Source organism: Pinus tabuliformis, chromosome 2_1 (genome assembly GCF_031772625.1).
Source record: "Pinus tabuliformis cultivar Carrire ecotype Pingquan chromosome 2_1, CPIR1, whole genome shotgun sequence".
NCBI classification, from domain to species: Eukaryota; Viridiplantae; Streptophyta; class Pinopsida; order Pinales; family Pinaceae; genus Pinus; species Pinus tabuliformis.
In genome coordinates this window covers 207,852,087-207,859,794 of record NC_142299.1, presented here as the reverse complement: position 1 = coordinate 207,859,794, position 7,708 = coordinate 207,852,087, and the positions used below count along the sequence as shown (strand labels likewise).

General features: G+C 44.1%; 1 pseudogene; it reads right to left on the bottom strand.

Moving 5' to 3' along the window:
• Positions 1 to 6,129: 6,129 nt before the first annotated feature.
• The window catches only part of LOC149199469 (putative pectinesterase/pectinesterase inhibitor 51 pseudogene), a 108,919-nt pseudogene continuing 107,340 nt past the window's right edge, over positions 6,130 to 7,708 (bottom strand).

The window sequence follows — 7,708 nt, the reverse complement described above, 5'->3', positions numbered from 1 at the left end:
TCGAATGTACCCATCGCAACGTATGGTTCCATCATTCCTGGAGGTCGCACCTGTAGCTCATGCAACTGCACTGTGAGCGCCCCCAACACAGTTGTCTGCTCCATCATTAATTCTTCAAAGGTATCCTTAGTGACATCGTGAACTGTTTCGCCAATGTCAAAAAGGTCTCCTTCAGTGAGCGAGATTGGGTTGATGGAGGTCTTTGTCACCTTTACCTTTTTTCATGGAGTTGGCTTCTCAAGGGCGCACGACCTCTTAAGTTGAGTCAATTTTGGTGCAGGTTCCACACATTCCTCTGTCCTTGCCTCCCCCTATATTTCCTGTTTTGTGGACATTTCCTGGCCGTCCCTGGGCTCATCTACTGGCGTTGTTTCCTGTGTCTACATTGCTACTATTGTTGTGTCTTCCTCAGCCTTCTTTTGTGTCGTGACAGCCAATTCTGCTTCGTGTTGCTCCCTGACTTTTGTGGTTGCTTTCTCATTACTGCGCTTCTTTGCCAGTTGTGTGATCCGATGCTTGGCTGCTTCCTTTTGTTTCTATGCAGTAGCTTTGTCCAACTTTGTCAGGTCTAGGGCATGCCACTCCGGGGGCCAAGACTCCAATACAGCAAATATGGCGTCATCCGCTGCATTGAACGGAAGCTTTACCCAGTTCTGCGTGGGGTCCTTTCGCGCCCTGATATACACACTATGCTTATCCACCTTAAATTCGGTCGAGCCTTGTAAGCTGTTGTAAACAGTAGGGGAGAGGTGCAGCCATCGGTTTATCCACATGTGGATGCTTACCTCCATAAGCACCCAAAATATCTTGACCTCGTGAATCTACTTCGTGTCCTTTTTGGCCCACAATGAGGCATACCTCATGGCCTCTGGTGAGTCTTGTTCAATACTAGGGAATTAGTTGTCCTCTGGTAGCTCTCTTGCCACCAATAGGATGGATAAGAGTAACCACGCATAGTGGAAGGTCTTACCCTACTCCAGGGCCTCCCTGTAGTTAGTGAGAAATTCCTCACAGAGGAATTCCACCCAGTTGAACTAGATGCCTTCCACACATTGGTCAGCCAGTGCAACCACCGGCGAGGGGACTTCATTAACATGATACTTCCTCATGAGCTTCTCGTCCAACAGCTGGGTGGCTACATGCACCCCCTTATCTTGAATACTCATGGTGGAGTACCTGTTAGCGCTTGAAATTTCACCTCAGGCTGAGAAAGGTAAACCTCAAGGCAACATCAAACCACTTCACCTCGTAGCTAGCCCTACGGGGCGGGAGAGGGCTCTCTCCGGTCTATCTCGGTGAGATCTTCAATGGATGAGATGAACAATAGGGTAACACTGATTTTAGGCTAGTAAACTGATCAAATGGGTTGATTTGGGGTTTTTAGGGTTTTTGGTGGCAAATTGAGGAGATGGCAATTTTGGGTGCGGGGATTGGACACAGTTTCTGCAGGGGGTTCTTTGGGGCGAGGTAGGAGACAATATTGATGCCTTTGATTGAGGTGGATGATTAAGAATGACAGATGAGGAGTTAAGGAGAGCAAACAATAACTTTGAATTCTCCTTAAACAATAGAAAACATTGAAATTAAGCAAACTTAAAAGCAGAGCATGACAGTCATGAGTTCTACTTTAACACTTCATTTACTTAATGTGCAGAAGGAAAATAAAGGAAATGATTCAAATAACACACTTACAAGTACATATAGAAACACACCATCAATACATGTAACCACAAGAATCCCAAAAAGGACTGCAAAACCCTGGTCTTCCTTAGCCAAAAATTGCAAAGATACAATGAATAATACAATGATAGTTTCTCCCTCAAGAGTCCAACCATGAAAATGAGCAAGAAAGTAAATAATATAGATCATCTAACCTCTTTCCCTGCCTCCATGGGTCGAGCTCACTATCCTAGGAGCTGTTTCAACCACTTCTAAACTAAGCACTACAAACTAGGCAGTCAAAACAACTTGCCTCTATAAGCTAGGAAACCAATTCATTCATTTAATTTTCACCTTTTTCATGAATGAATCTTCTAGAAGAGGTACATAAGAGTAAAAGTGTCAATAAAGTACAATAATTACATCAAATAAGATAATAATACACCCCAAAAATTCAAACAGGGTCAAACTGCGTTTTTCTGAGCTGTACAGTGAAATCTGGAGAAGTTTGCCTCACAGGTCGCGCGCCTCTGCCTGACGGGTCGCGCGCCTTTGGGACCATATTTGGGGCACTTGCAGGTGTCCAAATTGGGAAATAGTAGGATTTTTGGAAAGGTCTGTGAGTCTACTTTCCAACCCAACTAGAATGTCTGAATTTGGTGGTCATTTGCCCCTCCAAAATTGCAATCTCCCAAGACTGCTTTCTGCAACTCAAAAATGTGGCAGAAAGTCATTTTTTGCTTGTTTTTTTACTTTCTGGAGGCCCAAAACTTCATAAAATCTCAAGTCCATTGATGAGAATATGTAACTTCTCATGAAAAATATGGAAATTCTTAGTTTTTTCAAAATGGAGTTGCCATGATGAAGGGTCGCGCGGGGGGTGAGACCCGTTAATGGAGAAAACCTGCAAATTGCACAAAAAATTCACATTTGACAAAATTTTCTCCAAATTTCTTGAAATTTGGGCTGGGAGTCCCCAATAAGGTACCATGCTCAGTCAAAGAGGCTTTGGCCAAAATTTGGAGTGGATCGGGCCTTTTCCGTCGTTTTAGTGCCTTGGCCAACCTCCTTGGATCTGGCGATTGCAATTTTGACATTTCTCTAAAACCATGACACCTGTGCAAAAAGTGAAGGAGGTTTTTCTTCTTTGGCATGTTATGGACAAAACCCTCTCTCAGTTTTCCAAAATTCATCTTTTATTGCTCTGAAACATCATTTGAGTGCGACTTGTCCCGATGTGTGAAACAAAGAATTTTGTCGAAATGGAGCGAAATGAAGGGGATAGGGGGCTTCTAAATTCTTGGGGAAATTTTTGGGAGTGGGGAGCGATGTTAAGAAGCAGGGGAAAGTGGAATCTCAGAGATTGAGTGAGGGGAAGGGGTCCAAAAGGGCAAAACACAGGCCAAACCTAGAAAATTGCCAGGTTGTAGCTAGAAACTAGGGTTTGTGCAAAAATGAGGAATTTGGAGGATCTAAGAGACGGGAAGTGTTTGATAAGGTACTTTAAGGATAGGGGAAGGTGTATGAACATCAGGATACAAGTTTTGCCGATGATTTGACCGTCCAAGAGAATTTGCCTTCAAAACCCTAGGAGAGGGAAATGACCTTACCTAGGCACAACTGAAGCATGAATAAGGTGTAAAATGACTCATTCGACACTAACATGATAATGACAACCCTCTGAATGATGATAGGCTCAGCTGAATGATGACATAGACTGGAATTTGGGCAAACCCTAGACCTAATGCCTAGTGACCAAATTTTGCTTGAAGACTCATTGAAATGACAAAATTTGACCTTGACACTCTGAGACCACTTTGTAAGAGCATATTTGATCACTGTAGGAAGGCTAGAAAGACTGACACTAATAGTACCCTTGTGCCTTCTTTTCTAGTTTTTACTTAGCCTTCATCGCCTCTGCAAGGGCCAAGTCATTGCTCTTTCTCGTAATTGCTGTGGGGTCACTTCCTTGGTAGGGTAGTTGAGTAACCCTGTGAATTACCGCAATTGTGATGGGGATTGGCTCTTGCAACCACAAATACCCATCGTGCACCAGGCACAATAGCTGCCTGATGATAAAAATCGTAATCGACATGCGGTGATAGTGGGGTATCCATCGCAAATGGAGTAACCTAGCCTTCTCCGCACCGTGCAACCACTTCCGCAGCTCCAAAATTGTCACTGACCCCTCAACATTCTGCTTCATCAAGCTCTCAATTGCCAAGTGTGGGAATTTCTCGTTGTTTGCAAGGTCCTGGTCCTAAAATTTCAACGTAAGTATCGTGCCTAACAATGGACCCTCAAAAGCGATGCCATCAGGGAGTAGCGAGGTCTGGAGTGCACTCTTCATGACCTCCAAATCCTTAGGAACCCTTGCTTTACCTTTCTGTGGAGGAATGTACGCAGGAATATTTGTTGAGGAAGCCATAGGTGGTGCATCCTCTTCTGTATCGTCTTGTTGTTCTATATGCGCAATGAGTTCTCGCAGATCCTCCTCATCATCTTCAGATTCAACATTCATCGCCTTGCCCTTCTCTTCCATAGATAACCGACCAGAGCATGAATTTCACGGGGACATACAGACCGGTCCTTGTGCTTGCTTGTTCTTCTTTGGCCTCGGTGTTTGCAAAGATTTAGGAACCTCCAGTGCCACTCCTACCTCTGCGGGCTCATTTTAAATTATTTTGGGCTGTGCAGCTTCTGCAACGATATTTTCGACAAAACTCTCTCCTGGTCTAGTAGCAGTTATGGTGGTTGGTCTAAAATTAGTTGTTCGTGCCACTGTTGATAATATCGGCGATATTCGAAAATATCGCGATATTTTCGGCAAAACGATATATCGCCGAGAAAATATCGCGATATTTTCTGTTTTGATAATATCGCGATATTTTCAAAATATCGGCAAATATCGGCAAAATATCGCGATATTTTGAAAATATCGGCAAAATATCGGCTATATTTAAAAATTTGAAAAAATTATTTTTTATGCTTGCCGATATTTGCCGATATTTTCGCCGATATTGCCGATAAGATATTTTCTGGACCCTCGCCGATATTTTGCCGATACCGATATTTTCAACACTGGTTCGTGCACACAACTACTCTAAAAATCACTCTGTGCTCAACACTCTGCAACAACTCAATTCTTAAAAGGCCAAGTGTTGTTTCGTGGCAGGCCCTTGCAGTTTTATAGCACTTTTCAAATTTGAATTCAACCGTCCCCCCCAAATCCTATTCATAAATGTTCCCTTAGCGGCAGATTTTCCAAAATCGTGCCCATAACTGTTGTCTTAATTGCCCGTCGCCTGCTCCTTTTTGCCTTAAATCCAACATCTCATCATGAACAATGGTATCAATGGTCACTTCATACTTTATCTGCACGACAGTGCACCCCCCAGTGCATAGGCGCAAACCCTGTGACCTCCTGCTTCTGTGTGCACCGTCGTTTCCACGCACTCCCTTCACAGACTGGTTCATAGTCCCGTGCTCTCTTCCAACTGTCTGGAGCAGTGAGATTGTTCTACCAACAGTTAGTCAGGTGGTCGCACCACTATCACGGAGCTCCATTGCATCCCCTTGAATGGTCCGTGAACCAGTCATCATTGTTGTCATCACGCACGCTAATAGGTTAGGTGCGCTCTCCTATTTTCCATCCTGAGTAAGGTGTGGCCTCAACCATGGCATTAGACCAATTAGCTCTCGATGGTATTCCTCCCATCCATCGCTAGGGGTGCGCCCCTCCATCTGCGTTTTCCTAGGCTTTTCATCCAAAAAGACTTCCTTTAGTTCAGTTTCCAACTGCTTGACTTTTGCACCCAGCAACATGTTCTTCTTTTTCAGCAATACCCAGTTGTTTTCAAGTTTGCAAAGTTGTTCATTCCCCTGCCGAATAGCTTCCTGTAGACTTGCATACTCATCTTCGTGGATCTCTGTGATTTCATCTGTCAAACCTTTACGCGTTGTTCCTTTCGCCGGTACTGTTCCATGCGGGATCTTTTGTGCGGGTTCCTCAGAATTGCCAGTCCTTTCTTCATTGCGCAACCTTGGAATCGTCTCTGTAGCCATAGTTTTGCACAGTGTTCTATAGGCCCAATGGACTGCTGGAATGCGTAGGTCCCAGTTGGTACATGGGACCCAGGGTACTCTGTTCACCACTTCACATACTCTTTTGAATGCTTCGCCTTGGATAGTGAGTAGCGCACCTCATCGCTTCTGCCCTGGCGTCCTGTTCCGGCTCCCTCCCTGGAGACTGGTATGTGTTGGGGAAACCTACATGTTGTACATTCGCACCCAACGAGAAAGGTGTGCATGCAAGCTGTCTTGTCATGTACCACCGGTTCTCCTTAGCTGGGGCCTTCCAAATTGTACGTGCATCATTCTGCTACATTCGCGCCAACTCCCAAGATTTCCTTGATGTGTACCCCACCACTTCGAAGGTGTAGCGTGCAGCGCCCATTTCAATGCATCGAATCATTGTTGTTCAGGTAATGCGTTCTCAAACTCTCTCAGAAACTCCTCTACCACAGATAACCCATCATATATTGGTAAGTCACACACCTCTGTAGTCACACATGCATTGATTTCATCACTGTATTGCAGTGTAGTGTTGTTAATTCATGTAGCCGATTCTGCCAACACTCTATTTCTTCGTTTGAATCTGAGGTGTAGGAGATTTCGTGCTCCCATGTAATCCTACCATCTGCAATTGGGTTCACCCAGTCTTGTTGTTGCATTGTTATTTAATAGATATAATCAAGCTCAGCATCGCTCTCTTCGTCGCGCACCAGTTCAATGTAGCGCACACCTTCGGCGGGGTCGAGCGGTACTACAACACATAGTGATTTCTTCTCAAAAATAATTTTTACTTCTTCAAATTTATAATTCCATTCATGTTCGTGGCCTAGTCTATGCCTAGTAGCACAAGATAGGGATTGCTATCATCAACAATCTCTATTACTTCAAAATACGCTAATGTGCTCGTGCCTTCAATATCGATTAATCTCCCCATGGGTATGATCTTCTGTTGATTGGCCATGTGCAGTTGAATAGGAGACCATTGCAATGCGGGCTTGCCCATTGTTTCCCATGTTTGTTTTGGCAGCACATTCACGTCTGATTCTAATTCTAGAATTACTTGATCCATTTCATATTCCCTGATCTGCACGATCAACTGCATTTCCATTCCAGTGCAGAGTGCATGTTTTCCGAACTTCCGGACCACACAGGGTTCTCCTACTCTCGTGCACCTAGTGATTAGTTCCTGCAGTCCTTTTACTACATTGCTATCGTGCAACAACTTCATGTAGGTCTCCAGAAAGGTAGTAATCATCGAAGGATCCATCATTGTTTCTTGTTGATCCTTTGTTCTTGAAGTGGATGCCTCCTCAAAGCTTTTCTTAGCTTCCATAAATGTTGCTTTCACACTCTCTAGATCAAACTCACGCTTCTTTTCAAGAGCCTTGCAAACCCACAACCTTTCCGTAGGTTGTTTTCCCTCATATTCTACTATAGTGAGACTGCTCCTAAGCATCATATTTACGTTGGGGTCATCTTTGCATGGCTTGGCCCTCATCATATGTACATTCTGAGTTGGGGTCGGCAAAAGTACCCCTCTTTTGCACATCTTCGTTATCAAGTTAGGGAAATCCTCTGTCTCATGATCGAACTGATTACAATACAAACATGATTCCCTAGTAGGACTTGTACAATCATTGGCGTAATGACCCGGCCCTTCCCAGCTATAGCAGATTAACTGTCCATGACCCCTTCTAGGTCCCATTCCTCCTCTTCCTCATCCGCACCCGTGAAATCTAGTGTGTGCCAATGTTGCATTCGGATCCAGACCTCACACCTCGGTCTGCATTCTATAAGCAGGGGTTCAATCCATCATTAGCTCATAACTTCAGCAAGTGCATTCATTGTGTCCTACTGATCTACAAAAATTATAGAATAGTTGTTGCGACATCTGCATGTACTTCTGTAATAAATGACAGTTGTTTGTATTATGCTTTCCCCCTATCTGACAAATTGCACACCATAATGCAGGCGC